Here is a 20587-nt window from a genome sequence, read left to right on the forward strand (position 1 = left end):
CCACTCTCTGACTGCACGTGAATTTACGCTACAGTGACCACAGCGGAAGACCTGAAGGCTTTGTCTCCCGGGGCCCCCCTTGGGGGCTTCTCCGGTGGGCAGCCTGCGTCCAGGCCACACCCGTGACAGCCAGCGGGCAGTGACAGGGCCTGTGCTCTCCGGGGTCACACTGAGCCGTGCTCAGGGGAATGACAGAGCCCGAGCGCGGTGCCAGTGGCCAGCACAGGCCTTTCAGGCCGGGCAGAGAAAGGTGCCTGGGAGCCTCCGGCTTGGGCTGGGCCACGAGGCAGGGCTTCGTGACGTCGGTGGAAACCGGGCTGAGTTTGTGAGTGTATATGCCTGGTTTCCAACGCACCTCGGCTGCTCTTCTGCCAGCAGCCACACCCGTCCCAGAACAATGGGGAGGAGCCGCCCTCCTGGCTAGGGTGAGCCTGCCCTTGCCTTCCGGGGCCGCTCACCTGCCTCAGCTGTGACAAACACCTCTCTGTGCCGGAGCCCATGCCAGCACGGGCCTCCGCCATGGCCCAGAAACTGCCGGAGGCCCAGGGAGGCAGAGGACTCCGGGAAAGGGTTGACTTCCAAACCTCCCCAGGCGGGCCTCCAGACCAGGCAGGGGCGCACTGTTTACCGCTGAGGTCCGTCCGCTCCGAGTGCGGGCTCCCACGCCTTCCTGGGACCTGAGATCCTGAAGGCCGCGCCTCCTCTGGGAAGGTGGGTGTTCCAACCCACCTCATACACCAGGTCGGGAACCTGGAAGGGCTTCCGAAACTGGAGGTGGAGTAACAGAGCCGGGCCCACGTTGAGGAGGGCTGGCCACGCGCTGGCAGTGTGTCGGGCACTTTTACCGTCTCCTTGAACCCACCCCCTCGCCCCCTGAGACGGTGCCAGAGTTGACTGATCACCCCGCCGCATGGAGCAGGGGCGGCTGTGTCAGCCGGGCTCCGACCTGGGGCTCTGGCCGCCTCGCCTCGCCTCGCCTCGCCTCCCAGCCCCAAGGCAGCATGCTGGACAGACTGAGTCCGGCTGCCGTAGTGTCCCCAGCATGTCACACAGCACTGGGCGCAGAGTGGGGGTCAGGGGCGCGAAGGTGCCACCAGAGCCTGTGCTGGCCGTGAAGAGCGTTTCTTGAGACCGTCAGTTAGCAAGTGAGCCGAACCCGACAGTCGGCCCTCGCGCACACCGCCCTGTGCGCGCACACCGCCCTGTGCACGCACGCCGTCTCGTTGAACCGTCAGGACACTCAGAGCTCGGGGGCAGTCGTGTGCCGCTCCAAGGGGAGGACGCGGAAGCTCGGAGAGGTGCCCCTCTGCTCCAGGGCATGCTGGAGTGGTGGGCCCGGTGGGGGAGCTGCCGGTTCCGGGTCTCCCGTTCGTTACGTTCCCGTGGAGTCTGGGTTTGGCGGGAGTGACTTGGAGCTGCTCGGGTTCCAAGAAGGGAGGGAAGGGACAGGCCGCTGTGCTGGGTGCCTGGCAGGTATCCTCTCAGGCAGTCCAGTCGGGCTGCTCTGGGTGGGGACACAGAGACCCGGGCAGGCTGAGTGACCGTCCCAGGGCCACACGGCAGATCCCAGTGCGCGCCCAGCCAGCCCAGGGCTCCGGTCAGCCCGACACCGAGGGCGTCCAGCTCCCTTGGCCTGGGAGTCCTTTATTTTCCTTGAAGATTCCAGTACCACACCCCCCTCAGTTTTCTGCTAGTTTGGCAGTTTTTAATGGGCAGCAATGAGTTTGTATACTTTCGCTCTCTTGGTATTTATTCAACTAATTGCATCCCAAGAGAAACAACCCCCTAGGATTCCAACCCTTTCAGACCTGGGGAAGAGCTCAACTCCAATCAAAGCCACGCTCCTCTGTTTCTTCCTGTGACCAACAGAGAATAGCAAATCCAACTATTTTCCTTGGCTTCGATATGAAAATAAAAATGATTCTTGAAATGGCTTTTCCACACTGTATTGTGAGGAGTTTCCATTATGCACGGGTTTCCCTCCCCACAAGCGGGGGCTGCTGTGACCGAGCCGCGTGACGGCCTCTGCACACGGGAGGAAGCCCCCCAGCCTCTGGGAGGCTGCTGTGGGCGTCCCTGCGCGGCCTGGCGTGGGGGGACCACACACCGCGTGCCCACGCCCTCTCCACAGCGTGGCGGCCAGGCGAGGGGCCCCTTTGTGGGAGCAGTTGTTTCTGCGAGACAGCGCTCCGTCCGTGTCCCACCCCGTGGCAGAGGCCGCTGGCCTGGGGTACGCTGGTGAGCTAGGGTCAGATGCTAAAAACAGTACTACAGGCAGTGATCGCCCAAGCACTTGTGTGCGGGGTGGGCAAAGGTGGGTTCACAGTTTTGTTCGTGTGGAGAGAGCGGTGCCGGCCGTGGTGACCACAGCAGCTGTACCGGCTGTGTTTCACCTGCTCCGACTGTAGACCTGCCTTCGCCAGCCCCCCGCACACCACCTCAGTCCCCCGGCGGCCCCGGGGGAGCCCTGCCCCTCAGCGTGGTGGCGCAGGCTGTGCACAAGGCCGCTCCCAGGCCTCACCTCTGTAGTTCCGTGTGTTTCTATCACGGCAGTTCTCCAATTCCCACAGAAATGCTTTTAAGGCTGACGGCAGGTGAGTCAACTGTTGAGATTCAAAGACCATGAGTCACTTTGCCCAGCCATCGGGCGAAGTGCTGCTCAGTGGCAGCGCCGGTGACCGACCCCGGGGTGCACTGGGCCCAGCGTGCAGAAGCCGAAGTCACAGGCGGCCCCAGGGAGGCTGTTCTCTGACCCCCGCCCCGGCATGGGAGAGCAGGAGCACGCTCGAGGTCCCCAGGACTGCTGACCCGGGGAGCCTCTGGGTTAAATCCAGATCTTGGGGGGCACTTTGTCCCAGTCTGAAGGGCTCACAGCCCCACCCCTCCCCCCCAGCCAGCCCCACCCCGTTGCTCTGTGACCACAGGTGGAGGCCAGAGATGAGTCTCCCCTACCCCCAGGCGCTGCCGAGAGGAGGGCTCTGCCAGGCCAGCGAGGGAGCCTGCACCGGGCAGCCAGCTGGGAGGGCCCCACTGGCACCGGATGTGGCTGCTCCCGGCGGCTGGGGAGCGCAGCGGAGTCGGAGGCGGTGTGACAGGTCTGAGCGCCGATGGAGGCTGCCCAGCCCACGCCAGGCCAGACGAGGGACAGTCCGCTCCAGAGTCGGCAGTTTTTCCCACTGGAGCTGGTCGGGATGGATGGCAAGCCAGTGGGGTGGTGCCCGCATGAACTGATAGTGCAGGATGTGGGAGGGATCCAGAGGAAAATTCCAGAAGATAAGGTCCTAGCGGGCCCAGCTGACCAACAGCACAGACAGAACAGCGGTCACGTGTTTGCTGTGGACGGCGCCGTGCCTGGCCGCGCTGCCTCTTGTTAGCTCGCGAGCAGCCCTGTGCATACGGGACCGTGAGTCCCAGCTGGCCCCGCTGGGGCGTGCTGTCTTCCTAACAGCACCCCCTTCGCCTTCAAAAGTGCCCCGGTTGGGGAACAAAGTACATGGTCTCTTCACCTGGGAGAAAGTTGTTATTATCTGCACCTTGCAGTAGCGGAAACCCAGGTCCAGAAGGGTCAGGTCCCTTGCCCAAGGTCGCCTGGAGTAAACATCAGGGCTAGAGTGCCGCCGTCAGCTGCAAGGTGCACGCCCTCACTTCCGCCAGGAGTGTGCCCCCCAACCAGCGTGTCTGTCTGCCTGGTGGCCAGGGTGCAGTTACTTCCTGGGCACTGTTGACCAAGTGGAGATAGCGTTCAGGCCAGCACAAGGGCAAGTTGTGTTAGACATTAGAAAGAGCTTCTTGATCACCCCAGTGCCAAGACCCCAAAACGGGCGTCTAGGAGGAGCAGTGGCGCTCTCACCTCAGAAAACCTGGAGCAGGGACTGTGCCTCATTGTCCTGGGTGACTCACCGCCAGCCTGTAGGCCAGGGCGGGGACAGCCACATCGCCAGCTGCCATCCCTCCCAGCCCGGGCTCCCTGTGAATCGTTCCCCACCAGCAGACCTTGTGGGCACCCAGGGAGGCTGGAGCCAGTTCCCGGACCCTGGCAGCTCAGCTCTCGTAAGACCTTCAACAAACCGTGTGTCCGTCCATCCACGCAGCCTTCCGTTGCCTGTCCATGCAGCCTCCCCGGCCACTGCGGGCCAGCCCTGTCCCTGGGGGCAGGCACACAGGCGAGAGCCAGAGAGGCAGGTAGTGTAGGGTCGGGCGGGCCTGCCTGCCTGGAAGAGGGGTGCTGGGGGATCGAGTCCGCCTGACGTCCTGGGCTCTAGTGGTCCTGCCAGTGGGGAGCTGCTGGCTCCAGGGAAGGGCTGAGCTCATGGTGGAGGCGGGCCGTGGTCACACTGTGAGATCACAGGGTGAGTGGGGATGTGGTCAGGCAGTGGGGAGCTGGTTCCCTTCGCCAGGGGGACAACGATGCTGCTGTTACTTTTTCATGGCACATTATCTGGGAACCATTTTGAGATTCCCCCAAAGCCGGCGCGCTGAGCCCTCCGTGCCAGGAGCTCCCGCCAGCAGAGCAGAGGCGGGGAGTCTGCAGAAGCCATTTCAGAGCCCGGCTTCTGAGTTGGCTGCTGTGTTTCCGGCAGGGCCTGATGTGCACCGGAGCCCTGGAGCTGGGGAGCCTCGGAGGAGAGGGAGAAAGAAGCCTCGGGCTGGGTGGACGGTGCTGCCCCCTGTGGCTTCCGGGGAAGGCCGGGCCTGGCCTGGAGCTGGTCTTCCGGGCCAGGCCGAGCGCCTGGCACCCGGGCCACCTCAGCCTGTTGGCGTGGGCTGACCCCTTGAGCACTGGGACAAGCACTTTTTGTGCCCACCTCACTGATCCTTGCAGCCCTGTGGGGCCGGGGCTATGCTTGCTCCCAGCTCACAGCCAAGGAAACAGAGGTAATGGACGACGCCACTTGGCCAGGGCCACAGGCCCGCCGAGGCGTGGAGCTGGCCTGCAGCCGGGTTCGTCCACTCCAGGGCCAGGCTTCGTACCCACCAGTCCCCACTGGCCTCCTCGCCTCTGGGACAGCACCGGTCCAGACCTGACTTTCTAGAACTTAAATCTGGCCTTGTCAGTGTCCTACTTACACACACACACACACACACACACACACACACACAGCCTGTGTTGTCACACCTCCCTGCCCGCCTGCCTTCCTGAGCTGGCCTCACGAGTCCACTTCTCTGTGCAGCCGTCCGTCTGCAGAGCGGGCCCCACCCTCCTCCAGCTCCCAGGAGCAGCCGTGGCTCCTTCCATCCCAGCACCCGGGACCCAGCTCGTCGCATCGGGTCATCTACCCCCAGACTGTGAGCTTCTTAAAAGCAAGGTCAGGATGGTACCTGTTCTGCATCCCCAACAACCAGGATGGTACTGGGGTCACTAACTAGGAATTCACGGATTCCCTTCATTGGACACACTCCCTGAGCATTTCCCCTTTGGCCGCCCCTGCGCTGGGGGCTGGAGGAAAAGCAAGGACAAGGAAGGCCCCTGCCCTCCAGGGCCACCGGCAGTGGGTGAGACAGAGAGCAGGCATTTGTACTACAGAGTGATCAGTGTCCTGGTAGGACGGCTCAGAGGGCTGTGGTGGCACTTAGCCCGGCTGGAGTGGGGGTTGGGAAGGTGGGAAGGAGGCGCCCTAAAAGAGACCTTAGCTAGACAACAGAGAATGGAATGGTGTGGCACCCAGGCTTGGGAGGCTTGTTTGCCTGGGTCTGAGGCTTGCTTCACTCACTGACTCACTCACTCACTCATTCACTCATTCATTGAGTCACTCATTTACTCACTCATTCACTCAGTCATTCATTCACTCAGTCACTCACTCATTCACTCACTCACTCATTCACTCACTCCCTCCCTCCACAGATGCCTTTCTCTGCCTGGCCCTGAGTCCGTATTGTTGGTTCAGCAGTAACTAAGAGACACCATCTTTCCTTCAAAAAGGTTGGAGTGGGACCACCTCCAGCAGGAGTTTGGACATTCCTGGAGCTGGGCGAGTCCACTCCAGGGCATTTCTTGGAGATAAGAAGAGTCCTGGTCTTTTCTTAGGGGATCTTGGGCCCGCCTTCCTGGAGGGCCCGGGCAGCAGGAGAAGCTGGGGCCCGGGGGCTGCTGGCCCCAGGACAGCCTGGTCTCACCAGAGAATAGACCACACACAATAGCTCGATTGTGAGAGGCTTGCCTGTGCCCCCCACCCCCGCCCCACACTCACATGTGAACACTTCTGTGATCGGAATGTCGTACGGTGATGAACACATGTAGCGGGACATTGCAGTGTTTTACAGTGTTTACCATTTTGAGATGTTTTACAGCATTACAATGTAATGTTTACAGTGTCCCCCCTCCAAAGCAGTTATTAAATTAGTCATATGGCTTACAGTCAAAGTAAGAGAATTAGGATTTTGTCATAGAAACTGCTGTCAGAATGAGGTTCTGATGTGACCTATCACCACAAACTCCAAGCTGCCAGTGGCTGAATAACCCTTCTATTTGGGGTGTTTTATATAAATTTACAGAAAAGAAATGCTATTCAATGAATTGATTCATTCTTGAGATTTCCACAGTGTATTTGTCCAGGACGGCAGCGGGGTGGGGCAGAATGAGCCCAGATCTGGGTTCGCATCCCTGCTTCCTGGCCCACCTGTGGGGAGACCTGGGCAGAGGGGCTGCATGCACCTCCGGGCCTCAGTTTCCTCCTCTGTAAAGTGGGACTGCACCGCCCACCCTGCAGGCCCCCCCTTGGTGCCGCAAGTCTCTGCAAGCTTCCTGCTGCCGCGTGTCTGTGTGATTACCGGCTCCACCTTCCACCCCCTCCCCCCACAGGGCTGTGCGCGCAGGAAACAGAGCCCCTCCCCACCCGCCTGCTGACCAGGAGACCGTGCCTGGTGAAACGAGCTGGGATTAAGAGAGAGGCCAGAGCTGAGTGTACCTGCCGAGGGTGGGGCTGCACTCCGCGGTGTTCGTTCTAAGGTAGCTACCAGGGCCACCTCTCGTGGCTTCCGAGGAATTGCCCGGGCGCGGCCCAGTGTAGACCCTGAGGGCCTGCGCTCCGACTCAGCAGGCCACGGAGTCTCCAAGTGCAAGTGCAGGCAGCGCGAGGAGGCTCCGCTCCACAGAGCTGGTGCCAGGGTTCCGCGGGGCCGGCGTGGGGGGGCAGCGGCGCAGAGCTCCAGGTGCGTGGGTTTCTGAAGCCGGACAGCCGGCTGGGAACCCCGTCCCGTCCCTCTCTGGCCGCGTCACCGCAGCCACGCCGCGGGGCTCTGTGGAGGCTCCTCTGTCAGAGGGTGGCGGCAGCGCCTGTCCTGCCTCAGAGGCGGCTTCTGTGACGAGCAAGCGATGCGTCCCAGTCGGGCACGCACGTGGTTTTCAGGTGGCCCGTGCGGCATTCTCTAGGACAGCAACCCAAACAGATGCGGCTGCTGGGGGCCACGGGCAGGGACCCAACGACAAGGTCAGGGGAAAAGTCAAGACACCTTGAACAGGGCAGAAGAGTGGGGAAAGGTATGGACTTTGAAGCCAGACTGAGCAGGGGTCAAGTCCTACATAATCATCAACTGTGTGACCTTGGGCGAGCTCCTTACCCTTCCTCAGCCCTAGTTTTCTCATCTCTAAAACGGGATGCTGACGCTAGCACCTGCCTCCTGGGGTTCTGGTGAGGACGAAATAGGGTGATGACTGTGCCTGCCTTGGCTCGGCGGGCGCCTAGTACACCATCGTGCGTGGAGCAGAGCGGTGGCTTCGCCCTGCTCGTGAGCTCGCTGTCGCACCACGCAGGGCCTCCCGGGCCACGCGCGTCACACACGTTTCAGTCTGTCCTGCCACGACTGCCTTCGCTGACTGGTGACTGAGCCCATTCCGTTTGCCAGCCGGCGAAGCCAGCCGGAGCCTTCGCTCGGCCCAGGCTGCCCAGAGAGCCTGTGAGCCGCCCGGTTCCAGGCCGGGGGGGCCCCCGCCGCCCCAGAGGCCTTGAGCCGGAGGAGCACACATTTAACGTCAGCTTTTCAAAACGCTTCCAGGAGTCCAGGGAGCCCACCGAGACCTATGGGGTCGCGGGAGAGAAGCCCCTGTCACTGTCTTGGGCTAAGATGCACCAGTGTCGCTGGCATCAGACCCACCAGGCTTGGCCACCCTGTGGCCAGACTTGGTGATGGGGTGGGGGGCGGTTTGGGGCAGGGGTCTGTGCCTCTCCTTGTGCGGCCCCGGGACCTCCTGGCACTGGCCCTCCGATGTCGGGGGCCTCCTGTGGCATGGAGGTAGCTCACCCTCCTCACCCTCCTCACCCAGTGTGGTTCTGGCAGAGACTGACAGGCGGACGAGGAGTACCCGTGTGGGCGTGGGGCGCTGCACTGCAGGGCCGGTGTTGGGCACACCGTGTTCCTTTCGTCACCCCCGGTGTGGACTTCCAGGGCCCGGGCGTGCTCCGGGTCGCCCCAGACGTAAAGCCCCCCCAGGCCTGGTGCACTTTCTGACACCCTAGCAGTGCGCCAGGAGAGGGAGTGTGGGTCCCTGCCCTCTCCTCGTGAGTCTGCTTGTTACGGTCTGTAACACGCAGTGACTAACGTTTTCTGAGGGTTCGCCGCATACCAGGCGCTGGCGCTGAGGCCCTCCTAGAAAGCAGTGGGACGGGGTTCAGAGTGCTGGGTTCAAGTCCTGGGACTGCCGCTTCCTAACCACGAGGCCTCGCGCACAACCCCTTACTACTCTCTGTGCCCCAGTCCCCTGCCTGTGAAAGGGCGATGGAGGGCAGCGTGTGGCTTCCAGGGGGGTCGTGAGGGCTGGGGAGCACCGGCGTCCGGCGCGTGCAGCGTGAGTGCTAGCCGTTACTGAGAGACGGGCGCTGTCGTCGCCCCGTTTCACAGAGAAGGAAACTGGGGCTAGGAGGGAAGGGCTGGGCTTGACCCCAGCCCCTGGGCACTGCCTTCCCGCACCTCAGTTCAGAAAAGCACACGTGGGGAGCCCCAGGCTCCCCCTGGGTACTGGGAGCTCCATCCCCTTTCCTCGGAGCCCCGACGAAGGGGGCCCTTCACCAAGTGACCGGCCGGCCTCTGGGGGCCGTTGTAACCCCGCGGCAGGGGAGCGGCTGACCCGTGACACACATGTCACAGGAGGGGCGGGGAGGGCTCAGGGGAGAATTTCTGTTTCGAAATGTTGTCTAACACCAAGCGCTTTCAAGGGACGCGGAGTGTGGAGCCTGTGCCGTCCCCCGCCCGGTGCCGGTCCCCCCCTGTCTCCCAGCCGCGCCCAGCCTGCGGGAGACTGGGGTGCCTGGGCCGCCGTCCCGTGTGAGGGGGGACCGGGCGTCCTCAGACATGCGGAGAGAGCCAGGGCAGCGCTTCGCCCGAGTCACAGCGGCACAGGTCTCCGGCTGGCAGGCCCCTTCCAGCACTGCAGCCCCTCGCCCCCTCCTGCCCGGCCGAGGGGGTGGGCACCGGCTGCTCGGCTCCGGGGAGCTCTCTGAACAAGGACTCCCGGCTCTCCCAGGACAGGCTTTGCTTTTGCTTTTGCCTGGGTGCCCTCCCTAGCCCGGGGCAGAGCAACCCCAAACTTAAAACGCCTTCCCGGACGTTCAACTGCCCCTGGCGTCTGGGACGTCCCAGCCTACCGGCCCCTCGGGCACACACCTACACAGAGCGCTCACTCGCGTACACCCCCCAGCCCAGGCTGGCCCAGGAGCCGCTGACGGCCCCCAAAGGCTCTTTGTTCGCGGAGGAGAGTGGAGGACGAAGCCTCGGAGCCCCAGCCCCTGATCTCACGCCCAGAGCACCAGCCTCTGCCCCAGCATCCGCTGGTCCTGCCCCGGCACACGCCGCGTTCGGCTCCCAGTGAAAGCAGGAGTGACCCCCTCTGTGATCCAGCTGCACACGCACCCCAGCTGGAGGGGCCAGGGGTCTTGAGCACCAAGACACGGGGCCAGCTGCCGCCTCTTGCCTCCTGCCCCTCCGTGCCACCAAGCTAGCTCCTTACCTCTTCCCTCCTGCCTGGCTCCTGGGGCAGCTCCTCACATGCTTCCCTTTGGCCGTCAGCAAAGCAGCCTGTCCATGGCCTCCAGGAGGGGTCCTCGAGTCGCAGGCTTGCCCGGCCACCCAGCAGCCCTGCCTCGCTGGCCTCTGCCGGCTCTGCTCCGCCTGCACAGTGGAGCTCCGCCGGCCCGGGGCGGGGGCTGGCCGGGGTCCTGCGGGGCTGCTCACAACCTGCCTCCTCTTGGGGTGGGAGCCGGTAGCTGCCTCAGGGCCATGCTCTGCAGGTCTGGACTCGGGCGGCACAGCTCGGGGCTCGGTCCGTCCGCAGCTCAGGCCGTCCGCTGCAGCCTCATTTGAACTCCCAACTCCTTTGTGGAGCCTTTACATGCCGCCCGCCGGAGGAAACTGTGAGCACAGCCTGACCCTGGTTGGCTGCAGGCACATCTCTCCACCCACCAATGCAAGAGGATCCCCCAGGCCCCAGAAAGGCTCTGGGCCTCCCCTCAGCCCCAGACAGAGGCGGGCCGCCCGGTGATGTCACACTAGCTCCGGCCCCAGCTGGCCTGGCCCCTCCCGCCCCAGCCTGCTTTGGCAGCTTCGGCGGCCCCCTCCTTCCTTGGCACGCGCCGCCTGGCCAGCTCTGCTCCCTGGCCTGCCCGCTCTCCAAAGCCCAGGCAGCTCCTGGTTCGCTCCGAAAGGCAAACAGCTTCCCCTCTGACTCAGGTAAGGGGTTGAGGTCTGCTCCAGCCGTGCAGGCACCTGTGTGCAAGCTGCAGGGAGCAGGGTCCTCCCCCACAGGGCCAGGTGGGCAGGCAGGGCAGCCCCCTGCGGAAGGCCTTCCTGCGGCCTCCCTCCCACCTCTGAACCCCGGGGGAAGGGAGCCCGAGGCTGTCTGTGCAGAAGCCAGTAGCATCTGTGCCGAGAAAGCTCGGGAGGCAGGAGCCCAGGGCAGTGGAAACACCACAGCTGGGGGTGAGGGCAGCACCAGAGGAACACTGTCACTTCCCGCCTGCGGGGCCTTGATTGAGTCACTGGGGCAGTCACCTCTCTGGACATCCCGTTCATGCCTCAGCGGATGAGCGAGTACTAGCAGTCTTCCTGCGAGCACTCTCCTGTGAGGTCGGCCGGGAAAGGGCCCAGCACAGGGCACGGATGCCTCCGTGGGCTGAACTCAGACTCGGGGTCCGGTGGGCCAGGGGGGTTGCCCTGACCCCAGTCCTCAGCAGGTTCCGCAGGAAGAAATAATAGGTGACCCTCAGACTCCTCGGCACAGTCTGTCATCGGGGGGAGCTTGTGACTGCCGACAGCGTCAGAGCGAGAGAGGAGGAGCCAGCCCTGGACCCCAGAGCGAGCAGTCCCGCAGCGGGCAGAAGGGTGGGCTCCGGGGAGGGGGCCGAGGGCACAAGTGTCTCCCTCTGCCGGGGCCACAGCCACGCGAAACAGAGTGTTGACTCTTCTTTCCTTAAAAAAAAACAAAACAAAAACAGGATGGTGGTGGTGGTTGTGGTGCGTATGTTTGGGCACAGACTGAGAGAGAAACTTTCAAGGGGTACCCCCCTGCCCCGGGCACGGTGCATCATGTCCTTGGTCCCTGGGCAGATGGGTCCGTCCTGGCCCTCCCGCCTAAGGGCTGCCGCTTCTGTCTTTGCAGGGAGCAAAGTTCTCTGCTGGCCTCAGCTCCTGTCAGCGCTCAGACCTCCTCCTTTCTCCATTTGTCGTCCCCACCCCTTTCCAGAAGGTGTGTCTTTGCCAAAAGACCCCCGTACGTTATAGGCCACATTAGCCAGACCCCGGGACTAGACAGAAACCCCCCCTGCATCTGCCGTGGGGATGAAGACGCCCAGCCAGTCTGTGGCGGGCCGGTGGTGGTGGAGCCACGGCAGGCCGGGGGCTCAGGGCAGGCAGAGGCGCGGGGGGCGGGGCTGAATCCTTTCTGATCCACACCCTTGACAGCCTGGAGGCCAGCGGGCATCCTTCTTTCCCCCTTTCCTCTTCCTGTCTCTTCTCCAGGCTGTCTGCCTCTCTCCTCCAGGGTGAGTGGGACCCACTCCTGGCTAGCACCAGCAAGGTGAAGTCCCCGTCCTTACAGAGCTCCTGGTCAGGAGGGGGGACAGGGGACAGACTGGGGTGCGTGAGGAGGTCTGGGCGCTGAGGGAGCGTCTGAGCCGGAGCCCTGACGAAGCCTGGGCAGGGCAGTCCCCGCGCCCTCCCCGACGGAGTGGTGCTTCAGCCGAAACCCGAGCGCTCGGTGAGAGTCAGCAGGTGGTGCGGTTGGCGCGAGGGCGGTGGTCTGGGCAGAGACAACGGTGTGTAAAGACCATGTGGTGGATCGCTTTTTCAGAGAGACGGCCCCAACAGGATCTCCTGGCCCACAATGCGACCCTGACACTCCTCCTCTTGAATCCGGGTGGGTGGGCGGCTTGCTGGTAACCAGCAGAATGCAGTGGGGCGGCACTACCGGGGCTCCGGGGCTGGCTGAGCACAGGCAGCGCGGCCTCTGCCTCTCGCCCCGGGGTGCTCTCGTTTGGAGCTCCGAGCCAGGCCCGGGCCGGAGAAGTCCAGCTGCCCGGGAGCTGCCACGCAGAGGCCGTCGGACGTGTAGGTCCCTGCCGACAGCCAGCATCAGCCGCAGACACGTGGGCAGAGATGCCTCTCGATGGTTCCAGCCGCTGGCCCTGAGCTCCCCACAGCCAGAGGGTCTTCCTGCCGAGGCCCCAGACACCGGGAGCGAAGACAAACCATCCCACTGCTCCACAGCTGAATTCTTCACCGCAGAACCCCCCGGGGTGAGGGAATGGTGGGTTTAGGCCTCTGGGTTTGGGCCATAGTTTGTCGCACAGCCTGAGTGACCGGAGCGGACCTGGACCCGGCGATGAGAGCAGGGAGGTGCAGGGAGTTCCCTCGAGGGGCCGAGAAGCGCGTTTGGCTGAGGGGAGCAGGGGGGCAGGGCAGAACATGAGGCCTTGTGAGAGGTGGGGCTGTATCCCAAGGATGGCGGAAGCCACTGAAAGGGTTTAAGCATGGCGGTGTTCTGACTTGCTTTTACTTTGAAAGTCCCATTAGCTGTCGAGTGCAGCCCGGATCGATGGGAACTGCAGGCACGTGGTCCGGAGCTCCTGGGAGGCGGTCGCAGCCAGCCTGGGAGGAGAGGCCGTGGGCATCACCAGGCCGGGGCAGGGGCATTCCTCGGACTTTCCCTCCGTCTGGGACAGGGGCAGCCCAAGACCCCCGCAAACAGATTTGCTTTCACAGTTCAGAGTTCCCAGGACCTCCTCAAGACGGGGAGGAGCACGGGGGGCCCTGCCCTTTGGGTGCCCTCGGACGCTCGAGTGTGCTGCTGGGGAGTGTGGGCAATGGAGTCAAGTTCTAGTTCTACCGCTCAGGAGCTCTGAGCCTCACTTTGCTCACCTGCAAAATGGAGAGGACCCAAGGATCTACCTCACAGAGCTGATATGAAGATTAAGTAAGACGTGGCACGTTTAGTGTAGCACGCAGTGGCTAGTGCCTGGTGAGTGCTCAGTGAATGCTGGCTGTGGTAACGCGTCTCACCTCCTGGGCAGTGAGTCCCCGAGCCCCGGGCACGCGCAGGGGTGGCCGCGGAGAGCACCCGTTTTGCCCGGCCCAGCGCGCCGGAGTGGACACCCGGACGGCTGACTGGCGGAGGGTGCAGAGCCGTGGCTTGGAGTCCAACAGCCCTTCACTAACCTGGGCAGTTTTCCGACTCTCTTCCAGACTCCATTTCCTCGTGCTTAAAAAATGAGTGCTAACGCTCCTCGGGGTCAGTGGGAGGGTGAAGGCAATGCACCTGAAGCACTCGCCCCGCTCAGCGCCCGGCATTCCCCGTCCTGCAGCTGTCGGCTGTGGGCTGTCGGGACAGGTGCGCCTGCGCCGCCGCCGCTCCTCCCGCCCCGGCCTGCCCCCCGCGCTCGCCCGGAGCGTCTCAGCCCAGAGTCTGCCTGGACTGCTCCTGGTGCTCGGACCCCACCCCCCCACCCCCCCCCCACCCCCGCCGCTAACCTTCAATGGAGCGCTGTTCCCACCTTCCCACCCACCCGGTGGGCCAAATCGCCACGTGACTAACACATTTCAGGAGCAGAGAGTTCTCATTTTTCTTATTAGAGCTTTGGCTGGGACGAAAAATGTCTGACGTTCGCGTGGTGGCGGCGCGGAGAGAGCCCTGATGGTGTCTGACGGTCTGTACAAGTGGTTTCCCGCGTCCTCCTGTCTCACCCCTCCCCCGCAGTCGTCGTTGGGGGATGCCGGGATGTCCACCGTACTGTGTGGGCGGGGGCGGGGGCGGGGGGTCAGGGAGTGCATGGGTGCTGTCTCTGCGAGGGAGTGCTTGGGAGGGGAGGAACCGCCTTCCAAGCTTCACGTGTCCCAAGCTAACTTTGTGTTGCCCCTAGACCTCTCTAAATGCCTTTCCGGTGCCGGCTGGCCTTCGCGGTTTCCGGCCAGAAGTCAGTTCTCCTCCTTGTTGTTGTTTCTGGGTACGTGGTAGGTCTTTCCCCCTCTGGCTGCTTTTAAGGTATCTCCATGTCTTTGCTTTTTGGTGGTTTGACTGCGGTCTGAGCGGGTGTGGTTTTCGTGGTATTGGTTCTGTGTAGCTTCACTGAGCTGCTTAGATCTATGGGCTGATGTTTTGCACTGAATTTGGTAACGTAGGGGGCTTTCATTATGCCTTCAGGTACTTTTTCTGCCCGATTCTCTCTCCTCTCCCCTCCCCTTTTGGATTACACACTAGGTGTTGTCCCACTGGTCTCTGTATTTATTTATTTTTATCTTTCTTCACTCTGTTCTTCACTTTCGATCATTTCTATTACCTGCCTTCAGCTTCGCAGATCTTTTCTTCGACAGCGTCTACTCTGTTATTATTTTCATCCAAGATACGTTTTATGCTAGGTACTTTATTTTTTGTTCCTAGAATTTACCTAGGTTTATTTTTATAGGTCCATTTCTCCCCTGAGATTCTCTATCCATTTATTTGTTCTGTTCTTCATTTCCCGAAAATCCTGTGTGCATTTATCATAGCCATTTTAAAGTCCTTGGTTACTAATTCCCACAGCTGGCTCATCGGTGGGTCTGATTTTATTGAGTGTTACTTCTCTTGACTGTGTGTCACACTTTTCTGCTTTTTCACGTCTGTATATTTTCAATTGTATATTGGGCGTTTTGGATGATACATAGAAAAGGCTGTGTATTTTCTTGTCTTCCTCTAAAGAACGCTGTGTTTTATTCCAGCTGGCAGTCAGATTACTGTCATACCCACTTGAGATTGTGGAGGCTTGGTGATCAGGTTTCATTCAGGTGGGTTTGTTTTGGGTTTGCCCATAGACCTACAGTATAACCCTTAGTACCGGGCTTATTTGTAAGGCGTGGTTTTTCTAGAATTAAATCAAAAGCCCTAAGTGTTTGCTCAGCCCCTTTAATTTAGCAGAACCTGTGCCCCAAATTCTGCATTCCAGGCAGTTGTTGGACTCTCTGCCTCCCTGCCGCTGCTCTCTTTGGGGGCTTCAGAGGGGCTCCCTGGAGTCTCCGTCTGCGCATGTACAACTCAGGGGCTCGCTGAGGGTTTGCGGGGGAGGAATCTGTACGGCAGTTTAGGAGCTTTCCCTCTGTGGTCCCCTCCTGTCTGGCACTTTCCTCTTCATTGCTCATCCTCCATGTCTAGCCTCTTTCCCTCCATCCCAGCCAGCACTACTGCTGCGCTCTGTTTTGGTCCTGGTCTCCCCTGCGTCACCGCAAACTGGGAAGTGCCGTGGCGTGCTCCCCAACTTTCACGGACCACGTCTCCTCCAGTTTCTGTTGCTCTGGGTCGTTTTCAAGGGCTTCTACGTAGTTTGTGTATATTGTCCCAATTTTGCCGTTGTTGTTGACCAGAGAGTCACTTTAGTACAATGGCGCCTCCATTTCAGGGACAGGGGCTCCCCACAGCCCAGCCGAACGCGCCTCCCCACCCAGACCTCCCACACTCACCGCTGTTGGCGCCCCACTGGACGCCTCGCCCGCTGCTTGGCGTCTCCTTCCTCCCTGCTCTTGGTCGTGTCGGCTGGGAATATCAGCCCTAATAATTCACAGGTCGGTTCCGATCAGCGTACCCACCTGGGCACCGGAAGGTGCCAAAATGCCGTCCCCACAAGCCTCGTTAGAGCACTGTGTTGTACAGCTACCTGTGACTATCGGACATCAGGCTCAGCGTTCTTTAAGTATCTTTTTTTTTCTCCTCTCAAACCCTACGAGGGAAGTGTTATCATTCCGTTCTGCTAACAAGAAGACGGACCTCGGCAGAGCGAAGTCCCTCGCCCCAGGCCACGCAGGCAGCACACGGTGGCCCTGGGAGGGGGGCCTGCCTCAAAGCCAGCAGGAGCACAGTTGTTCCGAAAACAAACCGCCTTTTTTCAATTCTAATACACTTTCTCTTATTTTGAGATCTCCGAAATCAGGATACATCTTCAAGTTAATAGCATGTCAGGGTTGAATTGGCAGCACTTTCTGTTTTGTTTTGTTTTTTTTTAAGATTTTATTTATTTATTTTTAGAGAGGGAAGGGAAGGAGAAAGAGAGAGAGAGAGAGTTGCTGGGGGCCGTGGCCTGCAACTTAGGCATGTGCCCTGACTGGGAATCGAACTTGCAATGCCTGGTTCACAGCCCACGCTCAATCCACTGAGCTACGCCAGCCGGGGCAGAATATGATGCATTTATCCGTTGAGGACTTCTCAGATTCGAGGAGGTTTGGCAGTTCTGGTGACCGAGGTTCCAGTGAAGCTGACCCACACTCAAGGGCCAAAATGGCAAGGCCCCTGCTCTCCTGGTCTGCTGGTCTCGGAAAGGCCCAGGGGAGGGTCCGAGCATCGGGAAGCTGACGGACTGCCACAACCCCCATCCATCCAGATTTAATCAAACAGCTGCCTGTAAGCTGAGAGTGAGCCAGCTGGTCTTCTTATCCCCTGGAGGTATTGTGGTCAGATCCTGTGACTTGCTTCCCTGTGCCTGGCTGGGGAACCACGTGCTCCCGGTCCTGCTGAGAAGTTAGGAGACCCGCCTTCATGGGAGGGTGCTAAGACAGAGCTCCTGGTTACCCTGCTCTGCCCGGCCGGCCTCACAGAGGATGCCCAGGCCGAGCGGAAAGCCCTTTGAAGACAGTCTGTTACATGCTTGCCAAACAAATGTCAGCACGGGCGCACGCTCAGTTACAAAGCAGCTTTGAGGGCCTGTTTTTAGCTCATGTACTATCCAGTGCGTTCCTGACTTCTCAACCCCCCCTCCCTGCCCCGCCCCGGGGACAGAGTCCCGGCAGCACCCCCCTCAAGTCTGGGCGCCACCAAACAGCCAGGCACGTCTGCTGCTCGGTCAGCAAATGCGCGCGAAGCCCGTCCGAACACCGGAGCCCGGGCTCTGGGTCCGCTCGCTCGCGGCCAGGGCGCCGGGACTTGCAGCTGCCTGGTTTTCATTCCGTCATCGCCACGGAATGTGAAGGGGCGCTCATGTGCCTGTCCCCGCGCTCTCATGCTGCCGTGGGGGCCGGGGCCGGTCCCCGGGGGGGGGGGGGGCTCCCCCGCCCCCGGCTGGGGAACAGAGGGAGGAGCGGTTCGATTTTCTTTGTATCTTCCTAATAAAAATTTCACTGGAAATTTTCAAAGCTGGTTTAAATCATCCTCATATGATATAAATTTTTTTTAAAAAATTGTGGCTTCTGAAACATTGTCTGTGTGAGACAAGACCTCCATCCCAAACAGGAGATGAGGGACTGCAGGCAGCTCCGTGGTTGGTGCAGGAGGGCGGCAGCCCCCTTGCAGATAGCTGCTGGAACCCTCGTCCCAGAGGCAGCGAGCAGTGGGTGACCTTGCTTATCTTTCCTGGGGCCCGAGGAGGCGGCCGGGCAGATAAGGGAGGACTCCTGGCAAGGCACTGTTGCAGCGAGCTTCCCAGGCCCGCGGCCAGGGTGAAATCACCAGGCAGAGACGCTTCCAACACCTCGAAATCCACCCTGGGGGGACCCTCCCCATCCCCTTCGACGTGGAGCCCAGACCGTCCCGGTTTCTATGTGTGCAGAGCATTTGGTAAACAGAATGCTTGGGCCCTGACTTGCTGGAAGGGGCAAATCCCAGCTGACGCCCCAGACGCTCAGCCTATTTTGGGCCTGGTCTGTTCATCCCCCACCCTCTACCCCCCTGCTGAGGTCTGTGGTCTGAGTGTTCGTCTGTCCCTCCCCCGCCCCCAGCACCCACCGCGGGGGGTCGAAGAGACACCCGCCCGCTGTAGGAGCCGGTTTCACGTTCCTTTCCTGCTAGAGCCTCAGCCCAGCCAGGCCCCCCACCCCTGCCCCAGCTGATGCCTGGTATCCACTTAGGAAATGCTCTTGTCCCCGCTCCCCCCGTGAATGCTGTGATTCAGCGCGCACAGAGAGGAGCTTCACTTAAGAAAGAAAGTATTCACGGCCGCCATCCAGCTCCGGCAGGCGCCGCGAGACAGCTGCCGGCTCCTGCCTGGCCGGGCCGGGAGGGCTGCCCACCCTCCGTACACAGAGGGGTCTCTCCTCCTCATTTTTTTTTGAGACCCACAGTCTGTCTTGGTTGCTGGACCACATGCAGCTGAAATCTGCGTTCAGAACACCTCATTAATAAGTAGCAAATTAATAGTCTCCTGGAGTTAAGAGAACGCCACTCATTCAACAAAACACGTGTTTCAGGCCTGCGCATGCCTGGCACCGTGCTTGGCTCCTGTGCCGGAGCTGGCGCAGCCTCGGGGACACCACGCTGGGGGCCTGCGACCCTCCTCTACCTGGGGCCCCGTCCGTGCCTCCTCCTAACCCTGGTGTTTGAAAACACCTATGAATGACAGTAGCCACCAAGTCTGCTGTGAGGTGTGTGGCTGCCGTGTTCCAGGCACAATGTGAAGAAGCTCTCTATTGTCTCAGAGAGCCCACAGCGTACTGTGTGGGAGTGAGGGTGCTGACCTCCCCCGTGCAGGTAAGGAAACAGCCGTAGAAGAGTCAGCAGTCTTGTCACCCAGAGCGAGGTCTGGCCCCAGAGCCGATCCAGCTCTTTGTTTCCCTGCCGTGGAAACACTGCACGTGTCAAGTGAAAGTGAGTGCCGGGCCCCTCGTTGTTAACAGGCCAGAGCTGCTGAGCGGCTGAGAGCTACTGCAGAGTCGCTCTCTGTATGTGATTGTCCTGCCCCACCTCCACTGCTCGGCTCCTCCCCACGCCCACCCCTGTAAATCCGGCGTGGGTGCTGTGAGGGAGAGGAGGGTCCTGGACGCAAAACAAGTGTCGTTTTGAGACGAGACAGCTGCTTCTCCCCGAGGCCAAGTGAGGAGGCTCTGGCAGAGTCCTTCTCCAGGACTGGGCGTGGGATACGCCGCAGAGCCCTCAGACCCTCCGTGGGGCGTGGGAGAGCCCCTGGGAACAGAGCGTGGGGGGCCACGTGCTTTTCAGCCCCCGCTCCCCCTCTGGGGAAGACGAAGAAGGGGCGAGTGACGTTGGCCTCTGAAGTTCGGTCCCGCTGAGCGTAGAAACGGGTGTAGAGATCTCTGAAGGTGGGACCGGTGGGATCTGGAAGAGGCGGGTCCCACCCTCCTGTTCCAGTTCCCTGTGGCCCTCACAGGGTGTCAGCAGCTGCCCCAGGGTCTCCAGGTGAAGAGGACAGAGGCTGGCAGCGAGGCAGGAGCTGTGGCTGCCCGGGGGGTGGGCCAGCGTAGAGAACAGGTTGGGACGTGTGCTCCTCATGGCAGAGAAGGGCTGGCTGGCTGCTCCTCCATGACGGAAAGGCCAGGACGCAGCTGACAGGTCCTTAGGAAGCCTGGATCGCCAGCCGTGTGGAGACCACCCGCGTCCGAGGGGACCAGGCCAGACAAGGTCCCTCCCACCACGGACGGGCGACCTGTGTGAGCAGGTCTCTGCTCCCCCGGAGAGAGGGGCCCGGTGAGGTCCGCTGCAGTCGTCTGAGAGCGGCTGGGGGAGGCCGTTGAGGCAGACAAAGGAAAGGGCTTGACGAAGAGCAGAACACTCTGTCCCACCTCCTCCAAGCCCCCAGGGAGGGGAGGGAGGGGAGGGAGAGCTGAGATGCGCTTCAAGTTGGGTTTGAATCAAGTCTCCAAATGAACAGAACTTATGTCTTAGATCTTGAAATGCGACCGTGCTAATAATGGGAAGTGACTGCAGAGGTACAGAACCTGGACCACACTCCACGAGGGGCCAGCTGTCCGAAACTGGGAAGCGGAGCCAGCGCAGCGCGGGTGGGGAGTGGGTGGTGGAGAGAATAAACATTTCCCATTTGTGCTCCCAGGGGACTCAGACTCCCCGATAAAGTAGCGATGACCTCAGCCACCCGATGACCCCAGATGCCCGGGAGGACCAGGGCTGCCCAGGGAGCCTCCGCTCTGTGGGAGCGGCGTGACAGCAACGTCCCGCTGAGCTGTGGCCGGCTGCGGCGCCACACCGATGAGCGCCCCGCACTGCCCGCCCGGCGACAGGGACTCGGTGAAGCGGGAGAAAGACGAGAAAGCAGGAGAGACGCCGACCTTTGTCCCAGCCCCCAGAAGCGTGCAAACCTGCGAGCTCTCACCACCCTCACCTTCCTCGTCTCTGTGGGAAGGCGTGCTCATCCCTTTCTTGCTCGAGGAGGCCCAGTGTATCTACCTGCGCCTCCAT

At 61.3% G+C, this 20587-nt stretch overlaps 2 protein-coding genes across 6 annotated transcripts in view; one reads left to right on the forward strand and one right to left on the reverse strand.

Annotated features, from left to right (window-relative positions):
- Positions 1–10444, reverse strand: part of ANGPTL2 (angiopoietin like 2) — a 34941-nt gene extending 24497 nt beyond the window's left edge. The window contains exon 1 of the mRNA XM_045846485.1: positions 9941–10444. The gene's annotated coding sequence lies outside the window, so the exon portion shown is untranslated. The remainder of the gene's footprint in view (positions 1–9940) is intronic.
- Positions 1–20587, forward strand: part of RALGPS1 (Ral GEF with PH domain and SH3 binding motif 1) — a 229697-nt gene that overhangs the window by 138345 nt on the left and 70765 nt on the right. The window lies entirely within an intron of this gene.

Source organism: Phyllostomus hastatus, unplaced genomic scaffold (genome assembly GCF_019186645.2).
Source record: "Phyllostomus hastatus isolate PE091 unplaced genomic scaffold, TTU_PhHast_1.1 phas_contig_495, whole genome shotgun sequence".
NCBI classification, from domain to species: domain Eukaryota; kingdom Metazoa; phylum Chordata; class Mammalia; order Chiroptera; family Phyllostomidae; genus Phyllostomus; species Phyllostomus hastatus.